This window comes from Engystomops pustulosus, chromosome 9 (assembly GCF_040894005.1).
Source record: "Engystomops pustulosus chromosome 9, aEngPut4.maternal, whole genome shotgun sequence".
NCBI lineage: Eukaryota > Metazoa > Chordata > Amphibia > Anura > Leptodactylidae > Engystomops > Engystomops pustulosus.
Window position 1 is genome coordinate 94968532 of NC_092419.1, and position 22070 is coordinate 94990601.

Consider the following 22070-nt stretch of genomic DNA (forward strand, 5'->3'; position numbering starts at 1 on the left):
TGGCTCTAGTAATATGACGGTTCATCAGATTCTAAGGGAAGAAAGGATGAGACATGTAGAATCTCAGCATTTGTGATCTCCATTGAAAACACCTGATACAACACAGTTCTATCAAAGTTCGGAAAGTTCATCTTATAAAAACCCAACCTGAAAGTGGGCAGTGGTCGGCCGGTTATGGGACAGGACACATCTCTCTTGTACCAATGGGGATTGTAGCGATTGCTCTTTATTAGAGACTGCGGATATCTGATATTCTGAACCGGTCATGGACCGACATACGCCCCTGGAAATAAATAGTTAATTGAAATGACTGCCTTATGGATCTGCAGTCCAGATTATTAAAGGGATTTTCTGGGTCCCCCAAGTGTTTTCCATTCTGATGACCAAGTAAGCGATTGTTAGGATCCAATGCTGTGAAGAGCAGAGCGTTCAATGAGAAAACAGGTTTCCCTAAGGGGGGGAGACAGGGCACTGAGGTGACATATGATGCAGGGGATACCCCGACATGTCCTCTCCCTGTATACCGTGCACACCGTATACGCCTTCCTAGATCCGGGCGCAGCCAGACCTCCAACTGCATGTTAATGCCTCGCACCATCCCTCCCAACCACCACTAGAAACCTCCTTGTTTTTTCTCTGCAGAAAAACACTCCGCTTTTCACTAGTTTGTCAGACGTGACAAGAATTGTATAGATTTCCAATGATTCAGGTTCTGCCGCTGAGGATGTAATGGGGGAGTAGTGCCCCCTGCTGGTGGTCAGGAGAACATCACAAAGGTTACGCAGCTCTGAGCAAGGGATTTCTAGCTTAGACTGAGAAGTGGTTTGAGATTCAACAAATCACCAAAGTTTTGCCAAGATAGAAATCATAGCAATGACATCCCACTAAGGGGGCTACTCCGCCCCTGCAAAAAGATTATTTTTTCAGGGGGAAGTTGCAGCTGGATATACATAAAGTTGATACAGTTACATAAGGGGGTCCCCTGGGCCCCAATAGCAAAATCATTACCAGGCCCCCCATAACTATAAAGTATCATTGATACGGATCTCCTCGTAATGTGATGGAAAAGCTTATGGACCCTCCAAAGATCCTGGGCCAAGATGTAACAGCAACCCCCGGAAGTCAACAACGGAAACACAGTGTCCCGGCACCATCCGGTCATACACAGCCCTATCTCCGGTGTAAGCGGGTACAGGTCCTGGCGGGTGAGTGAAATCTGGTGGCACAATTGCAGACGGTGGTGCTCAGCTGGAGCGCTCAGACAGCGAAATGCAAAAAATAGAGGAAGCGGCACTCACCGATCTTGTGCAATTCAGTCTTTATTGCGGTGTACACATGGGCAGTGCGGGGCCTGGCGACGGGCCGTTTCGCGCTAAGCTAGCCAAATGTCAAGCCAACCCCCGGAAGTTACACCCCTGAGGACATCTATGATCATTAACAATATCCATAGGACCCCACTTATTGATAAAAGCGGGGTCTTATACAGACCCTAATGGTGTATAAACATTGTGTGACATTAACGGGTGAAAAATTAATGAATGAGTCATGAATGATGAGCAAAGATGGGGCAACAAGGGTATTTATGGCCACGCACCCACCTCAGGTCTATGTGCTCCATTATGTAGAAATTTCCCTTTAAATAGTGACCTATATTGAGATACAGGGGCGGACTGGCCATTGTACCCACCGGGAATTTTCCCGGTGGGCCGGTCGGTCCTGGGCCGGTGTGGGGCCGGTCCGGAGCTGGTGCGGGGCCGGTCCGCACTCCCTCCCTACAACTTTTCATCTAATCTACAGTACCTGCATCGTACGATCGTTCGATGCAGGTACTATTGATTAGTACACAGACGCAGCGCAGCACCGCTGCTTCTGCGTCTGTGTATAACGGGCAGCTACACAGGTCGCGCAATTGACGTAATTGCGCGACCTGTGTAGCGTGGAGGAGGCTGGCACTTACCATGTCAGCTGTCCGGCCCTCCCTGCAGCTCCGCGGCTTGGTGTGGAGGCGCGGAGCAGTGACGTCACTATCCCGCGCCTCTTCACCAAGCCACAGAAGACCGAGGGAAGAAACCTGTGCTTAAAAGGGTGAGTATGATGTTTTGTTTTGTTTTTAATGATAGAATGGGGACAATAATTATTTCTGGGGCGGGAGGGGGGTGCATTAAGGCTGGCAGGGGGTATAAATTATAGGTCTGGGGCAGGGGGGGGGCCTGAGGGCTGGCAGGGGGCATACATTATATGTCTGGGGCGGGGGGAGGGCATTATTCTATATCTGGGGCTGGTAGGGGGCATAAATTATATGTCTGGGGCGGGGGGGGGGGGCATTAATTATATGTCTGGGGCAGGGGGCATTATTGTATATCTAGGGCTGGCAGGGGGCATACATTATATGTCTGGGGCGGGGGGAGGGCATTATTCTATATCTGGGGCTGGTAGGGGGCATAAATTATATGTCTGGGGCGGGGGGGGGCATAAATTATATGTCTGGGGCGGGGGGGGCATTAATTATATGTCTGGGGCAGGGGGCATTATTGTATATCTAGGGCTGGCAAGGGGCATAAATTATATGTCTGGGGCAGGGGCATAAATTATATGTCTGGGGCGGGGGGGGGGCATTATTGTATATCTAGGACTAGCAGGGGGCATTAATTCTACATCTGGGGCTGGCAAGGGGCATCAATTATATGGTGGGGGCATTATTGTATATCTTGGGCTGGCGGGGGCATTAATTATATGTCTGGGGCGGGGGGGGGGGGCATTATTCTATGTCTGGGGCAGGTTGGGGCCATTATTCTATGTCTGGGGTAGGCTGGGGGTGTTAATTCTATGTCTGGGGCAGGCGGGTGCCATTAATTCTATGTCTGGGGCGGGCTGGGGCCATTAGTTCTATGTCTGGGATAGGCTGGGGCCATTAATTATATGTCTGGGGCGGGCTGGGGGCATAAATTCTATGTCTGGGGTAGGCTGGGGGCATTAATTTTATGACTGGGGAAGGCTGGGGCCATTCAATTTATGTCTGGGGCAGTCTGTGGCATTGATTCTGTGTCTGGGGCAGGCTGGGGGCATTAATTTTATGACTGGGGTAGGCCGGGGCCATTATTATTACACCTGGGTCATAGTCGGAGCTCTATCAATACTGGGGTGGAAGTGGGGGGTTAAGGAGGTTAAAGGTGAGAAAGAAGAAATACATTATCCTTACATTATGGGGCACTATTTGTGTGGTGCTAATATTGTAGGGGGCTCTATTACAGTATTTGGGGCACAGTATTGGTGGTAGCAGAAGAAGGGACAATGGGAAAGTGCAGAACATAAGACATCTGTGTGGTAAACTCTGCAGGAAAGCTGTGTACCTGGAGGAAGAGACAAGGTGATGGTGGAACTAATGGAAAAGATGAGGAACGAGTACAATCAGAGGAGACGTCACCTGATGTCACTGGATGCAATAGGTGAGGATGTCATGTGTTTTCTGTAGCTGTATATGATAAATACTGATTTTTTGCATGTTCGCTTCTGTGTATATATGTAGTATTATAGTAGTTATATTCTTGTACATAGGGGGCAGTATTATAGTAGTTATATTCTTGTACATAGGGGCAGTATTATAGTAGTTATATTCTTGTACATAGGGGGCAGTATTATAGTAGTTATATTCTTGCACATAGGGGCAGTATTATAGTAGTTATATTCTTGTACATAGGGGGCAGTATTATAGTAGTTATATTCTTGTACATAGGGGCAGTATTATAGTAGTTATATTCTTGTACACAGGGGGCAGTATTATAGTAGTTATATTCTTGTACACAGGGGGCAATATTATAGTAGTTCTATTCTTGTACATAGGGGGCAGTATTATAGTAGTTCTATTCTTGTACATAGGGGGCAGTATTATAGTAGTTATATTCTTGTACATAGGGGCAGTATTATAGTAGTTATATTCTTGTACATAGGGGGCAGTATTATAGTAGTTATATTCCTGTACATAGGGGGGCAGTATTATAGTAGTTATATTCTTGTACATAGGGGGCAGTATTATAGTAGTTATATTCTTGTACATAGGGGGTAGTATTATAGTAGTTATATTCTTGTACATAGGGAGCTGTATTATAGTAGTTATATTCCTGTACATATGGGGGGCAGTATTATAGTAGTTATATTCTTGTACATAGGGGGCAGTATTATAGTAGTTATATTCTTGTACATAGGGGGTAGTATAATAGTAGTTATATTCTTGTACATAGGGAGCTGTATTATAGTAGTTATATTCCTGTACATAGGGGGGGCAGTATTATAGTAGTTATATTCTTGTACATAGGGGGCAGTATTATAGTAGTTATATTCTTGTACATAGGGAGCTGTATTATAGTAGTTATATTCCTGTACATAGGGGGGGCAGTATTATAGTAGTTATATTCTTGTACATAGGGGGCAGTATTATAGTAGTTATATTCTTGTATATAGGGGGCAGTATTATAGTAGTTATATTCTTGTACATAGGGGGCAGTATTATAGTAGTTATATTCCTGTACATAGGGGAAAGGTATATAAGGCTTACCGGGTCATGTGTTTGCATCATTTACTGATCGACAGGTCACATTCTTTGCACATCAGATTCACTTACTAGTAAAAGATGTTCTTGTTTTGCGTTAAGGCCATCTACCAACAATTTGTCTGTTATAACCCCACCCACATTATCTGACCACACCCACTTGTTTTGACTCCGCCCATAAAATGGGGCCACTTTTACAGTTTTTTCCAGGGCCATTTTAAATTCCCAGTCCGCCTCTGTTGAGATATTTGACATGATTCATAGGATATTAGTTGTGGCTATGCCAAATCACATCCTACATTCTTGGAATATATAAGTAGTCTCTGCTGTACATATATATATACATGGCATGACTTGGCAGCGGCTCCGTGCACTGGCACTGTCAGGTCACCCACATTTCCCTCCTCCTGCTTGATGCTTCCAGGAGCCCGGCGGTGGTGACGTCAGGGCAGCTCCTGACCTGTTTTCCTGTACCATGTAACCTGCCAGCTTCATTCATCTTTCAAGGCACCGATTCATGTTTAATGCGCTCTTCAGAGGGAAGATTCGGGGCGATGCGAGCCAAGCCCGGCTCTGGTGATAACATCTTTGGCAGTGGTAGCCGGTAGAAGAACATCAGTAGGACATGGCTTTCCTAAGATCTGTCATCTATGGTCCTAAGGGAGATCTTATTAGTGAGAGGTGTCATTCAAGGTGAGACGTCAATAATAAGTCTAATACCTGATGCTAAGGTCACATGCCAATAGTGGGCAAGTATAATGACCGCACTTGATGCCCTGGTTTTACTTCATTGCGGGTTGGAGTTCGGACCAGAATTAGGGATATGGGATTTATGGGATAAATCTCCTTTGAGGGCCAACTCCCCTTAGTTCTGTGTACCGATTCCAGATTACAACCTTTGTTCTAGCTACTTAGATGGCATAATTTTTACTTCCATGAGTCTCCAAGGGTTGTCTCTGGACAGAATCCGTCTCCTTCCCCCTCTGACTGCTAACAATACAGTCTCCTCTTATATCCGCAGCAGCAGAAATCTACTCAGTAATACTTCTACATACTACTATGTGGTTTGCTCCTTTCCTGACACGCAGGGCAAAAAGCTATACCTATTGGCTGCTCTGCAGAGGTCTTTTTATCTTGGAGTCATGGGATAGGCTACGTTCTGTACTGAATTAGTCTTCTTTGACAGATGTCCATACAGTCCCTAATTTCTCTAGAAAAACAAACCTACAATGAATTTGCTCCTTTCCTGACAAGCAGGACAGGAAGCCATTCTTATTGGCTGCAGTGTAGTGAACAGAGAGAGTTGGCAGCAGGGGCAGTGACTGAGCATGTGTGTCCATCAGCACTTTAGGTCATAAGGTTAGTGTTCACGTGTCTATTCATTGTCAACACCAGGTGGCACCATACTACGTTATCAAATGTTAGAACAAGTGCTCTTACCCTGTAGACTACACTGCACCTACAAGGTCTTAAGGAGACCACCATGGTCATTTTCTATGGGTCCGCCTGGGGGAGGGTGCTCTAACAAAGATCAAAATTTGTTCCCCGTAGCTGGAGTCCTCAGTAGAGGGGGATCTTGTGCTTAATACTCCACAGCAAAAGATTGGGACCAATCAAAGCCGGGGCCCCAATATTCTGGAGCCCTTTAGCAGCTGCCTTCTCTGTCACAGTGATATTTTAACCCTTTCCTATTAATTTTATTTTTAATAGTGGCGTTCTCCTCTGTGATATCAGGACAACCGTGAGGCTGCGCCTTTTGTGTGCCCTTTTTTTCTCTTTGAATTACGACATAACAAAATTCTGGACAGAACTTCTTCTTATCTCTGGCGCTCAATGAAGCACTTGTTGGCTCATCGAGTGTCGCCTCGGTGACTCAAGTGGGACGTATATCAGGTGCTCCGGGAATATTTGGCAGAGACGTTCGGATGTTGATTTCGCTCCATCTACATTACGCAGACATAGCAGAGTCTGGCACAGCGGCACAGCAGAGCTGGATTAGTCTTTCGGTTCTCCTCTGTGTTGGGAATATCACGTCTTCCCATCCTCCAGGTATTGCAGATTTCCATTGAGCGGTTTATGTATCCGACATAACATTCCTGTGGTTGCTCACCGCAGCCTGTACCGCTGCAGAGACATTTTTTCAGCAATGTCCTTATAAGGATGGACCCCTTTAAGGGAGATGGATGATAAAGGGGTGGAGAGAATGGATGATAAGGGAGGGAGAGGAGAGCGCGCTACAGTTTGCTGGCCTGGACTGTAGGGGATGAGAATGTTTTAAATAGCATGGAATATGTTCACACAGTCACACAGCTCTGCATCACTCGACAAGGGCAGCGCTCCTCCGGGCACACGGGGTTAATGCACTATTGATCAGCGCCAGGTGAGTCCCGCTACCCACATGGGCAGGGGAATTTAAAGGGCAGCAGCAATTTCATCATCTCATTGCACACATTGAATTAGATTTTTTTATGGTTTATACATTGCGCCGTTACATTTTATCTTTTAATGACTTGTTGCAGTTTGCTTCGTGACAATGTATCGGTGAAGCTGGTGCAGGGGCTTTAGGACTTAGTACTGCACTGGTACATGACTCCGGTGCTCTCTGTGAAGTTGGTGCAGTGTTGTAAAGAGTTGACACATTATGGGGTCACATCCACAACCTCCATCAGCCAATATCACAATGATGGGGGTTGGAATTCTCTTTATACATGCTACATCTTATCCAGGAAGCTGGAGTATAGTAGGATACTGAGGTTAGTTGTAGGATCATTTCCATATCTACAAGGTAGTTATAGGATCTATAATGATCTGATCAGTATCTCAGCTTCTTCTGCTATACAAAGAGGATGAAAGGGTTAACTGCAGTCACTCCACCACCTACTGCCCATACATAGGGACTCCAGGAATTCCGAAATGTCTTCAAGGATCAATAGAGTCTAAAGGGATAAAGGGATTGTCTATTTTACACCATGTAACAGGGTATTTATCACTGGGGATGCTACATTAAAGGGAATATTAAAATATAAAAACTGCAAGTATTTGCAAGGGTGTAAGATCCATAGAAGAAAGCACTAAGCAAAATCAACTGCCCCGTCCCCTACCCTTGTGTGCCACCCATACATAGTAGCAATAGGGCAGTGCCAGGTGCCCATGGTCATAGGGGGTTAATGGGTCCTTAAAGGGGAATGTTTGGCGCTGATGTGCAGATAGGGACCAGATAATAGATACTTTTCAGAAAAATATTTAGCAATCCGTTCCTAAGGAGGAACAGTTCAGGGACACAGAGGGAAGAGGATCCAGCCAAAAACTCCAGGGGGGTGGGAATTAGCAGAAATACAGAAGAAATCTCTTTTATGTAGTTTTTATATCTGTCTATAATCTCATATCTATCTATCTATCTATCTCATATCTATCTATCTATCTATCTATCTATCTCCTATCTCATATCTATCTATCTATCTATCTCCTATCTCATATCTATCTATCTCCTATGTATCTATCTATCTATCTATCTCATATCTATCTATCTATCTATCTATCTATCTATCTATCTATCTATCTATCTATCTCCTATCTCATATCTATCTATCTATCTATCTCCTATCTCATATCTATCTATCTCCTATCTATCTATCTATCTATCTCATATCTATCTATCTATATTCTATCTATCTCATATCTATCTATCTCATATCTATCTATCTATCTATCTATCTATCTATCTATCTATATTCTATCTATCTCATATCTATCTATCTCATATCTATCTATCTATCTATCTATCTATCTATCTATCTATCTATCTATCTATATTCTATCTATCTCATATCTATCTATCTCATATCTATCTATCTATCTATCTATCTATCTCATATCTATCTATCTATCTCATATCTATCTATCTATCTCATATCTATCTATCTATCTATCTATCTATCTATCTATCTATCTCATATCTATCATCTATCTATCTATCTATCTATCTATCTATCTATCTATCTATCTATCTCATATCTATCTATCTATCTATCTATCTCATATCTATATATCTATCTATCTATCTATCTATCTATCTATCTATCTATCTCATATCTATATATCTATCTATCTCATATCTATATATCTCATATCTATCAGTCTAAACTTTGTAAAATGTTCTGGATGAACATGAAAAATGGGGAGACCATCTAGACTGGACCTGACTGTATGTAACTTGGGCGCTTTATATGACACTCACATTACAAAAAGGGTGTAACAAGAGCTTACAGTCTATGAGGATGAGGGGAGGATACAAGATCTTACAGTCTATGAGGATGAGGGGGTGACACAAGAGCTTACAGTCTATGAGGATGAGGGGGGACACAAGAGCTTACAGTCTATGAGGATGAGGGGGTGACACAAGAGCTTACAGTCTATGAGGATGAGGGGGTGACACAAGAGGTTACAGTCTATGAGGATGAGGGGATGACACAAGAGCTTACAGTCTATGAGGATGAGGGGGTAACACAAGAGCTTACAGTCTATGAGGATGAGGGGGTGACACAAGAGCTTACAGTCTATGAGGATGAGGGGGTGACACAAGAGCTTACAGTCTATGAGGATGAGGGGGTGACACAAGAGCTTACAGTCTATGAGGATGAGGTTGTGACACAAGAGCTTACAGTCTATGAGGATGAGGGGGTGACACAAGAGGTTACAGTCTATGAGGATGAGGGGATGACACAAGAGCTTACAGTCTATGAGGATGAGGGGGTGACACAAGAGCTTACAGTCTATGAGGATGAGGGGGTGACACAAGAGCTTACTTACAGTCTATGAGGATGAGGGGGTGACACAAGAGGTTACAGTCTATGAGGATGAGGGGATGACACAAGAGCTTACAGTCTATGAGGATGAGGGGGTAACACAAGAGCTTACAGTCTATGAGGATGAGGGGGTGACACAAGAGCTTACAGTCTATGAGGATGAGGGGGTGACACAAGAGCTTACACTCTATGAGATGAGGGGGTGACACAAGAGCTTACAGTCTATGAGGATGAGGTTGTGACACAAGAGCTTACAGTCTATGAGGATGAGGGGGTGACACAAGAGGTTACAGTCTATGAGGATGAGGGGATGACACAAGAGCTTACAGTCTATGAGGATGAGGGGGTGACACAAGAGCTTACAGTCTATGAGGATGAGGGGGTGACACAAGAGCTTACAGTCTATGAGGATGAGGGGGTGACACAAGAGCTTACAGTCTATGAGGATGAGGTTGTGAGACAAGAGCTTACAGTCTATGAGGATGAGGGGGTGACACAAGCGCTTACAGTCTATTAGGATGAGGGGGTGACACAAGAGCTTACAGTCTATGAGGATGAGGGGGTGACACAAGAGCTTACAGTCTATGAGGATGATGGGGATGACACAAGAGCTTACAGTCTATGAGATTGAGGGGGTGACACAAGAGCTTACAGTCTATGAGGATGAGGGGGGACACAAGAGCTTACAGTCTATGAGGATGAGGGGTGACACAAGAGCTTACAGTCTATGAGGATGAGGAGGTGACACAAGAGCTTACAGTCTATGAGGATGAGGGGGTGACACAAGAGCTTACAGTCTATGAGGATGAGGGGGTGACACAAGAGCTTACAGTCTATGAGGGTGAGGGGGTGACACAAGAGCTTACAGCCTATGAGGATGAGGTGGTGACACAAGAGCTTACAGTCTATGAGGATGAGGGGGTGACACAAGAGCTTACAGTCTATGAGGATGAGGGGGTGACACAAGAGCTTACAGTCTATGAGGAGAAGGGGGTGACACAAGAGCTTACAGTCTATGAGGATGAGGGGGTGACACAAGAGCTTACAGTCTATGAGGATGAGGGGGTGACACAAGAGCTTACAGTCTATGAAGATGAAGTGGTGACACAAGAGCTTACAGTCTATGAGGATGAGGGGGTGACACAAGAGCTTACAGCCTATGAGGATGAGGTGGGGACACAAGAGCTTTCAGTCTATGAGGATGAGGGTGTGACACAAGAGCTTACAGTCTATGAGGATGAGGGGGTGACACAAGAGCTTACAGTCTATGAGGATGAGGGGGTGACACAAGAGCTTACAGTCTATGAGGATGAGGTTGTGACACAAGAGCTTACAGTCTATGAGGATGAGGGGGTGACACAAGAGGTTACAGTCTATGAGGATGAGGGGATGACACAAGAGCTTACAGTCTATGAGGATGAGGGGGTGACACAAGAGCTTACAGTCTATGAGGATGAGGGGGTGACACAAGAGCTTACAGTCTATGAGGATGAGGGGGTGACACAAGAGCTTACAGTCTATGAGGATGAGGTTGTGAGACAAGAGCTTACAGTCTATGAGGATGAGGGGGTGACACAAGCGCTTACAGTCTATTAGGATGAGGGGGTGACACAAGAGCTTACAGTCTATGAGGATGAGGGGGTGACACAAGAGCTTACAGTCTATGAGGATGATGGGGATGACACAAGAGCTTACAGTCTATGAGATTGAGGGGGTGACACAAGAGCTTACAGTCTATGAGGATGAGGGGGGACACAAGAGCTTACAGTCTATGAGGATGAGGGGTGACACAAGAGCTTACAGTCTATGAGGATGAGGAGGTGACACAAGAGCTTACAGTCTATGAGGATGAGGGGGTGACACAAGAGCTTACAGTCTATGAGGATGAGGGGGTGACACAAGAGCTTACAGTCTATGAGGGTGAGGGGGTGACACAAGAGCTTACAGCCTATGAGGATGAGGTGGTGACACAAGAGCTTACAGTCTATGAGGATGAGGGGGTGACACAAGAGCTTACAGTCTATGAGGATGAGGGGGTGACACAAGAGCTTACAGTCTATGAGGAGAAGGGGGTGACACAAGAGCTTACAGTCTATGAGGATGAGGGGGTGACACAAGAGCTTACAGTCTATGAGGATGAGGGGGTGACACAAGAGCTTACAGTCTATGAAGATGAGGTGGTGACACAAGAGCTTACAGTCTATGAGGATGAGGGGGTGACACAAGAGCTTACAGCCTATGAGGATGAGGTGGGGACACAAGAGCTTTCAGTCTATGAGGATGAGGGTGTGACACAAGAGCTTACAGTCTATGAGGATGAGGGGGTGACACAAGAGCTTACAGTCTATGAGGATGAGGGGGTGACACAAGAGCTTACAGTCTATGAGGATGAGAGGGTGACACAAGAGCTTACAGTCTATGAGGATGAGGGGTGACACAAGAGCTTACAGTCTATGAGGATGAGGAGGTGACACAAGAGCTTACAGTCTATGAGGATGAGGGGGTGACACAAGAGCTTACAGTCTATGAGGATGAGGGGGTGACACAAGAGCTTACAGTCTATGAGGGTGAGGGGGTGACACAAGAGCTTACAGCCTATGAGGATGAGGTGGTGACACAAGAGCTTACAGTCTATGAGGATGAGGGGGTGACACAAGAGCTTACAGTCTATGAGGATGAGGGGGTGACACAAGAGCTTACAGTCTATGAGGAGAAGGGGGTGACACAAGAGCTTACAGTCTATGAGGATGAGGGGGTGACACAAGAGCTTACAGTCTATGAGGATGAGGGGGTGACACAAGAGCTTACAGTCTATGAAGATGAGGTGGTGACACAAGAGCTTACAGTCTATGAGGATGAGGGGGTGACACAAGAGCTTACAGCCTATGAGGATGAGGTGGGGACACAAGAGCTTTCAGTCTATGAGGATGAGGGTGTGACACAAGAGCTTACAGTCTATGAGGATGAGGGGGTGACACAAGAGCTTACAGTCTATGAGGATGAGGGGGTGACACAAGAGCTTACAGTCTATGAGGATGAGAGGGTGACACAAGAGCTTACAGTCTATGAGGATGAGGGGGTGACACAAGAGGTATAAGAGGTTGTATAATGGCCAAGTCATTCTAAATAATAATAAATAATAATAATAATAATAAATAATTTAATAAATAAAAATTCTGCTGTTTTAACCAGCCATCAGCCGCTATCTTATATACAGGGTCCAAGGTGAAAGTGACTGCAGAGAAGCCTGGAGCTTGGGATCTGGAGTTTGCCGGATAACAGATGGGAGATAGGACATAGGATGGATTAGTAAAGGGAAAGGTGACATTTCATGCAGATAGCGAGTGTGATAGGCTGCTAAAGTGATGGGTTTTAAGATCATGTTTAAAACTTTGGAGAGTGGGTATTAGTCTGAGAGTCCGGGGAAGGGCATTCCAGAGCATAGGTGCAGCTAGGGAGAGGTCTAATCTAAGTATTATAGACTATTAAAGACCAATCAGAATGTTTGTATGTCTTTATATATACGCTGCCTCTTTGCCACATTATGGTTGAGGAAGGTTTTAACACCGGAACATGGCATTTTTGTCATGGAATAAAGTTGCATCTTTGATTTTATTTGGACCCCAAGGCTCTGCCTTTTCTGTAAGTAACTATGAACTTACTGGGTTTGTGTCACGGACCTTATAGATCAGTGGTGGCGAACCTATGGCACTGGTGCCGGAGGTGGCATTCAGAGCCCTTTCTGTGGGCACTCAAGCCATCACCAGAGAGGACTCCAGGTATCTTCCTGCAGTCCCAGACAGCCCAGGACTTGCTGTGCACAGAGCTATTTAAAAGTGACAGCGCTTACATGGGACTACAGGAGGAGTGGGAAGGTGTTGTGACAGAGAAGGGAGTATAAATCACAAATAAAATTTCTGTGTTGGCACTTTGTGATAAATAAGTGGGTCTTGGTTGTAGTTTGGGCACTCAGTCTCTAAAAGGTTCGCCATCACTGTTATAGATTATTATCCACCTTGAGGAAGGTTTACACTTTGCTGTTCTGAGCTATCCCTTTAATTTTTATCTAGAAATAGTAGCCCTGCATTGAGGGTGGGTGCAAAGTCTACAGGTTTCTGGCACAAACCTCTAATTAGCAAGTGTAGAGAAGCGGGCAGTGCTCCAGAGATACAATGTGCCCCAAGGTGCAGGTTTATTTCAAGAGTGGCGATGAGAGATGAGCGCACGTTTACCTTTGGGTCCCGTGGCCGAACCCGAACACCAAACTCGAACTGGAATGTCGGATCCACTCATCATTTCGGCAATATACATGTACATTTTGAAGCCTATCTATCTATGTATCTATCTATCTAGTTTCTATCCCATGTTTACCCATCTCATATCTATCTATATTTTTCTATACATTCTGCACAAGATCTTTGAACTTGATCCGTGAACATTGGGGCACATTTACTTACCCAGTCCAGTCGCGATCCAGCGGTGCGTTCTCCAACGCTGATTCTGGTCAGCTGGCATTCACTAAGGTCGTGCGCCCTATATCCACCAAGTGTCGCTGCTGCGCTGAGGTCCGCCGGAGTTCACCTTCTTCGTCCCGATGCATGTAAGTGCTGATCTTGCGACACACATTTTTTGAAAAATTCTGCGGTTTTTCAGAATCCGTCGGGTTGTCCAACAACCACGACCCCCGATTTCTGTCATGTGAATGCCGGCACCGATGCGCCACAATCCGAACGCGTGCACCAAAATCCCGGGGTAATTCGGTGCACATCGGAAATATTCGGGAAACCAGACGAAAGTGTGCAATTCGGACCCTTAGTAATCAAGTAAGTGAGTAAATGTCAGGAGCCCAGATATTTTCTAGGCAGCCGCTGATATTATTACCATTCTCTTCAATCCTATAATGTGGTTTTTATGATCCTCGGTTTAGTGTATTTGTCCCCAAACATCTATTGTTTTCTTCATTCCTCAAATTCCGTGTAGTAATAATCCTTAGACAACAATATTGTGAATCTTAAAATATTTTACTGCGTTAATAGAAAGACTCCATTTATCAATTTAGAAAGACCTAAAGGTGTGGTCGCCACTAGATGGAGCTATAGATCTCACTGCATACTGTGTTATCATAGAGTTCAATGTGTGAACAGTATGCAGTAGGCTCTCAAGCTCCCCCTAGTGGTAGCTAAAATGTTATCTTTTATTTGCACCTTGATGCAGGGTATTTGGAAACTCAGTCTCCGGCTTTCTATGATGTTGTTTTCCCATGATGCTCAGGTGACAGAAGGTTTAGATGCAGGTGTGTCTGCTGTAGATAGCTTTCTCCCTGTCTCTGTTTCCATGCTGTGATCTCAGTGGGGGTACACACTCTCTGTACATGCACAGAAAACAAAGATTGGCACAGCCAGGCACAAGCTGATATGACGATGTTGCTGTTAATTTGTTGGCTGGAATGTTAGGCGCTCATGTTTTTATCATTCAGGTGCGAGAAGCCTGGGAATGACTCTCCCCGCATTGTGCATGCAAGACTGGAGCGTATTAACAAGCTGCGGATACACAGGGAAGACGCAGAGCTGCAGGGATGAGATGAAATAATTCATAGCATCCATTACATTGATTTAGAAATCTTAAAGGGATTGTCTGAGAAGAGTTTGTAATGCAGCGGGTGTAGACCTAAAGGCTTGGGGCTGTTACTAAAGCTGTTACTTAGTTTCACCCTTTAACCCACAAACTGGGAACTGGAGGGGGGGGGGGGGGGCAAGGAGTTGTTCAGTGGCAGATGTCCTAGGTAGGTCACAGGATAAGTAGAGATGTAGTCAATGGAAAAACTGAGGGCAAAGTAATGGTAATCCAGACAGGGGCTGGAAGTAGAGTAATGGTAAACCAGGCAGGGGCTGGAAGCAGGGTAATGGTAATCCAGGCAGGGGCTGGAAGCAGAGTAATGGTAATCCCGGCAGGGGCTGGAAGTAGAGTAATGGTAATCCAGGCAGGGGCTGGAAGCAGAGTAATGGTAATCCCGGCAGGGGCTGGAAGTAGAGTAATGGTAATCCAGGCAGGGGCTGGAAGCAGAGTAATGGTAATCCAGGCAGGGGCTGGAAGCAAAGTACTGGTAATCCAGGCAGGGTCTGGAAGCAAAGTCATGGTAATCTAGGCAGGGTCTGGAAGTAGAGTAATGGTAATCCCGGCAGGGGCTGGAAGCAGAGTAATGGTAATCCAGGCAGGGGCTGGAAGTAGAGTAATGGTAATCCAGGCAGGAGCTGGAAGCAGAGTAATGGTAATCCAGGCAGGGATTGGAAGCAGGGTAATAGTTATCCAGGCAGGGGCTGGAAGCAGGGTAATGGTAATCCAGGCAGGGGCTGGAAGCAAAGTAATGGTAATCCAGGCAGGGGCTGGAAGCAAAGTAATGGTAATCCAGGCAGGGTCTGGAAGCAGGGTAATGGTAATCCAGGCAGGGTCTGGAAGCAAAGTCATGGTAATCCAGGCAGGGGCTGGAAGTAGAGTAATGGTAATCCAGGCAGGGGCTGGAAGCAGAGTAATGGTAATCCCGGCAGGGGCTGGAAGTAGAATAATGGTAATCCAGGCAGGGGCTGGAAGCAGAGTAATAGTAATCCCGGCAGGGGCTGGAAGTAGAGTAATGGTAATCCAGGCAGGGTCTGGAAGCAGAGTAATGGTAATCCAGGCAGGGGCTGGAAGCAAAGTACTGGTAATCCAGGCAGGGTCTGGAAGCAAAGTCATGGTAATCTAGGCAGGGTCTGGAAGTAGAGTAATGGTAATCCAGGCAGGGGCTGGAAGTAGAGTAATGGTAATCCAGGCAGGAGCTGGAAGCAGAGTAATGGTAATCCAGGCAGGGGCTGGAAGCAGATTAATGGTAATCCAGGCAGGGGCTGGAAGCAAAGTAATGGTAATCCAGGCAGGGGCTGGAAGCAAAGTAATGGTAATCCAGGCAGGGGCTGGAAGCAAATTAATGGTAATCCAGTCCAGGCAGGGACTGGAAGCAGAGTAATGGTAATCCAGGCAGGGGCTGGAAGCAGAGTAATGGTAATCCAGGCAGGGACTGGAAGTAGAGTAATTGTAATCCAGGCAGGGTCTGGAAGCAGAGTAATGGTAATCCAGGCAGGGGCTGGAAGCAGAGTAATGGTAATCCAGGCCGGGGCTGGAAGCAAAGTAATGGTAATCCAGGCAGGGGCTGGAAGCGGGGTAATGGTAATTCAGGCTGGGTCTGGAAGCAAAGTCATGGTAATCCAGGCAGGGGCTGGAAGCAAAGTAATGGTAATCCAGACAGGGGCTGGAAGCAGGGTAATGGTAATCCAGGCAGGGGCTGGAAGCAGGGTAATGGTAATCCAGGCAGGGGCTGGAAGCAAAGTACTGGTAATCCAGGCAGGGTCTGGAAGCAAAGTCATGGTAATCTAGGCAGGGTCTGGAAGTAGAGTAATGGTAATCCAGGCAGGGGCTGGAAGCAGAGTAATGGTAATCCAGGCAGGGGCTGGAAGTAGAGTAATGGTAATCCAGGCAGGGGCTGGAAGCAGAGTAATGGTAATCCCGGCAGGGGCTGGAAGTAGAGTAATGGTAATCCCGGCAGGGGCTGGAAGTAGATTAATGGTAATCCAGGCAGGGGCTGGAAGCAAAGTACTGGTAATCCAGGCAGGGTCTGGAAGCAAAGTCATGGTAATCTAGGCAGGGTCTGGAAGTAGAGTAATGGTAATCCCGGCAGGGGCTGGAAGCAGAGTAATGGTAATCCAGGCAGGGGCTGGAAGTAGAGTAATGGTAATCCAGGCAGGGGCTGGAAGCAGGGTAATGGTAATCCAGGCAGGGTCTGGAAGTAGATTAATGGTAATCCAGGCAGGGGCTGGAAGCAGGGTAATGGTAATCCAGGCAGGGGCTGGAAGCAAAGTAATGGTAATCCAGGCAGGGGCTGGAAGCAAAGTAATGGTAATCCAGGCAGGGTCTGGAAGCAAAGTCATGGTAATCCAGGCAGGGGCTGGAAGCAGGGTAATGGTAATCCAGGCAGGGGCTAGAAGCAGAGTAATGGTAATCTAGGCAGGGGGTGGAAGCAAAGTCATGGTAATCTAGGCAGGGTCTGGAAGTAGAGTAATGGTAATCCAGGCAGGGTCTGGAAGCAGCGTAATGGTAATCCAGGCAGGGTCTGGAAGCAAAGTCATGGTAATCTAGGCAGGGTCTGGAAGTAGAGTAATGGTAATCCAGGCAGGGGCTGGAAGCAGCGTAATGGTAATCCCGGCAGGGGCTGGAAGTAGAGTAATGGTAATCCAGGATGCAGGAAATTTAGAAACCTTATTGCTAAGGCACCTTCCCCCAGTCTGTGGTGCCAGTGGCAGATCAGGCTACATGGCATGATCTAGGTCCAGAAGCTGCCTGACTAGTGGTGGGCACGAGACCTTCTACAATTTGGGCTATTGAACAGCACGAGTAGGAGGCATAAGACAACATAGCCAATATACATGAGATAATTAACCAATTCCACCAAAGTTTACAGGTTTGGGAACATTTGCCCAGTTGTAGCTGCACCCCTTTATCTACAGAGGTTTACTAACTGTGGACAATGAGGTCCAAGCCTTCATAGGGCCCAATAGTCAGAAGATTAGTTGTTTTGTTGGTGGTGAAGTGACCGGCAGCTGCACAGAAGACCCATCTTTGGAGGACTTGCCGTCTTCGGCCCGTGGTCCTCCCCCTCTCAGGCTTGTCAGTACTCATTACGGAGCATGTAATAACGAGCGGTGTTACCATTAATTACTCATTATATTTTGCTCACAGCTTCCGTAAAAAGAGACAAGTGTCCTAAGTGACTGTAACAGAACATCTCACGTGGACCAGACACAACATCTTACTTTTATATAATGAGGTTACAATAGGAAATAGTTTTTAAGTCCACAACATTATAGATTATATACATATAAATATGGCCGCAGCAAACCTACATACACAACTAATGGTCTATGTACTAGAGATCAATGCTACATCTTCACAAGGAGGGATCGTCTCCCTGCTCATTAACCTTTGCCCTCTGTATGGATAGTGGCATCTAAGGGATTGATCAGGATCAGGAGCCTCTGATTGTCCATCAATGTCTTACCTAGTCCTGAAATTTAAGTATTTAGTGTGGCCTATTGGAAATAAAAGGGTCATGCGAGGTTGACCTGAAGAAAGTCTCATCTTTAACCCAATGGCCTTTGCCCCTGTTGTAATTTCTGAAGGAACCACCCCTTATCAAAGTCTTCTGAAGATTACAACATCAAAGATAAAAAATTTTCATAGTGAAATATTTGGTTTAAGGGAGTTGGGTCAAGTCATGATATCGTGGTTTGAGTAGACGATGCTGAGGCGCCTCCTGATAGCCCGACTTACAGTGTGCATTATGGATACGTGGCAAGTTCTTGACCAAACTGTTGGTGATAAAATACGATATTTTTCTAAAATTTTACCGTTAAGTAGGGATTGGTAGGCCCAGTAGAGCACCAGCGGATCTACTGGTGGTCCCATGATCTGACCTTATACTGGACCCATAGGGGCTCATTTACTAAGGGTCCGTCGGACGCATTTTCGTCAGGTTTCCCGACGATTTCCATTTTGCGCCGAATTGCCCCAGGATTTTGGTGCAAGCGATCGGATTTTGGCGCATCGGTGCCGGCTTGCACGCGACACAAATCGGGAGTGGGCCGTCGGACAACCTGACGGATTCAGACAACGCGCAGGATTTAACATTTAGAATTGTGTCGCAAGACACGCACTTACAAGCACCGGGAAGAAGAAGGTGAACTTGGCGCGGAAACGACGGAAGAAGGAACTTGTGCCACGAGTGAATCGTGGCAGACCTAAATTCTCATTGGACAACGCACCGCGGGATTGTGACTGGACCAGGTAAGTAAATCTGCCCCATAGACGCCAAAAAAAAATCTATAGATTTGCTGTGTATAGGTTAGGTGGTCTCCTATGTGGTAAGTAAGTAAATCCAGTTAGATCCTGCCATTAGTAACCTAGAGGAGTCAAGTGGAGAAGTTAAAGAGATGAAATTAGAAGAGGCAGAGATTCATGTGGAAGGTCAAGTTCTACTCAATAATAATAATTGTAATTTGTAGCACTTTACATATCAATATCGTCAAGTCAAGGTTTGAGTAGAAACAATGGACATTAAATTGATACGAATGATCTCATGATGGAAGGACATCAGTTGTCACGATATGCTGAGAGTTGTAGTTTATCAAAATCTGAATAACCATAGATCAGAAAACACCGCCTTACATAACATTGTGGCGATGGAGCCAAGTTCTCCAGACATTCAATAGATTGACACTGAACAAAACTCATTACTGAAAAATAAATTGTTGTGGATTTTCTCGAGAGCTGAATCTGACAGGTCACATCTGGTACCAGACGACATTGATAAATGACTGAGCTTTTCCATATTCTATTAATTACCCACAATACTGTCACATGGAGGCATCTACCTGGCACAGAACACAACTTGTTGGACGGAGAGATTATGAGTATGTCACATTATTCTTCATTATGGGCAGGGCCGCCGATAGGGCAGTACAACTGGTACTGCCCTATGGGGCCCGGACTCTAAGACACTAGGGGGGGGGGGCCCGGGGGCCCGGCCGGTGGGCCGCAGACAGGGGCGCACCTACCATGAGGCGAGTTGAGAAACTCGCCTCAGGCGGCAGCGCCTCCTGGTGGACGGTGGGGGCGGCATCAGGCAGGTCACTCACCAGTAACTGTGACTACCAAGATGGCTCCGTCCATGGCCACCTGGAACGCCCCTTCTGTCTGCGGCCGCCTCCCGACCCGCTTCTCCAGGACCCCGGCCCGCCTCTCCAGTCCGCGGCCCGCCTCTCCTGGCTGCCCAACCCCCCTCTCTCCCTTCGGCGCCCGGCCCGCCTCTCCAGTCCGCGGCCTGCCTCTCCTGGCTGCCCAACCCGCCTCTCCAGTCCGCGGCCCGCCTCTCCTGGCTGCCCAACCCGCCTCTCTCCCGTCGGCGCCCGGCCCGCCTCTCCCGGCCGCCCACCTCCCTCATCCGCGGCCCGCCTCTCTCCGCTCCGCACCTGGCCCACGTTTTCAATCCGCTGCCCGCCTCCCCCATCCGCGGCCTGCCTCTCCCGGCCGCGGCCCACGTCTTCAATCCGCGTCCCGCCTCTCCTGGCTGCCCGGCCGCCTCACCCGTCCGGGGCCCGCCTCACCGGTCATGGTAAGTATGTACCTATTATATCTTAGGATGCATGTATATTTATATGCATCTCTGTATACATGTGTATACTGTACGGTGAGTGTGTGTATGTATACTGTATGACTGTATACAAGCGTGTGTATACTGTATGTGTGTGGTGGGTATGTGCATATATGCTGTAAATATGTGTACATGCTGTATGAGGGTGTGTATACTGTGTGTGTGTGTGTATATATATAACACACTGTATGCATTGTACGGTGTATGGCGGCACGCTGTATGCATTGTACGGTGTATGGCGGCACGCTGTATGCATTGTACGGTGTATGGCGGCACGCTGTATGCATTGTACGGTGTATGGCGGCACGCTGTATGCATTGTACGGTGTATGGCGGCACGCTGTATGCATTGTACGGTGTATGGCGGCACGCTGTATGCATTGTACGGTGTATGGCGGCACGCTGTATGCATTGTACGGTGTATGGCGGCACGCTGTATGCATTGTACGGTGTATGGCGGCACGCTGTATGCATTGTACGGTGTATGGCGGCACGCTGTATGCATTGTACGGTGTATGGCGGCACGCTGTATGCATTGTACGGTGTATGGCGGCACGCTGTATGCATTGTACGGTATATGGCGGCACGCTGTATGCATTGTACGGTATATGGCGGCACGCTGTATGCATTGTACGGTATATGGCGGCACGCTGTATGCATTGTACGGTATATGGCGGCACGCTGTATGCATTGTACGGTATATGGCGGCACGCTGTATGCATTGTACGGTATATGGCGGCACGCTGTATGTATTGTACGGTATATGGCGGCACGCTGTATGTATTGTACGGTATATGGCGGCACGCTGTATGTATTGTATGGTATATGGCGGCACGCTGTATGTATTGTATGGTATATGGCGGCACGCTGTATGTATTGTATGGTATATGGCGGCACGCTGTATGTATTGTATGGTATATGGCGGCACGCTGTATGTATTGTATGGTATATGGCGGCACGCTGTATGTATTGTATGGTATATGGCGGCACGCTGTATGTATTGTATGGTATATGGCGGCACGCTGTATGTATTGTATGGTATATGGCGGCACGCTGTAGGAATTGTATGGTATATGGCGGCACGCTGTAGGTATTATATGGTATATGGCGGCACGCTGTATGTATTATATGGTATATGGGGGCACACTGTAGGTATTATATGGTATATGGCGGCACGCTGTATGTATTATATGGTGTATGGCGGCACGCTGTATGTATTATATGGTATGTGGCGGCACGCTGTATGTATTATATGGTGTATGGCGGCACACTGTATGTATTATATGGTATATGGCGGCACACTGTATGTATTATATGGTATGTGGCGGCACACTGTAGGTATTATATGGTATATGGCGGCACGCTGTATGTATTATATGGTGTATGGCAGCACGCTGTATGTATTATATGGTGTATGGCTGCACGCTGTATGTATTATATGGTATATGGCGGCACACTGTAGGTATTATATGGTATATGGCGGCACA

The 22070-nt window shown here is 46.6% G+C and overlaps 1 protein-coding gene across 3 annotated transcripts in view; it reads left to right on the forward strand.

Moving 5' to 3' along the window:
* Positions 1-6450: 6450 nt before the first annotated feature.
* The window catches only part of PNCK (pregnancy up-regulated nonubiquitous CaM kinase), a 57964-nt gene continuing 42344 nt past the window's right edge, over positions 6451-22070 (forward strand). The window contains exon 1 of one of the 3 annotated variants that reach the window (XM_072123960.1): positions 6451-6595. The gene's annotated coding sequence lies outside the window, so the exon portion shown is untranslated. Of the gene's footprint in view, positions 6596-6768; positions 6927-22070 lie in introns of those variants that run through there. The other 2 variants (XM_072123957.1, XM_072123959.1) reach the window with 2 other exon arrangements.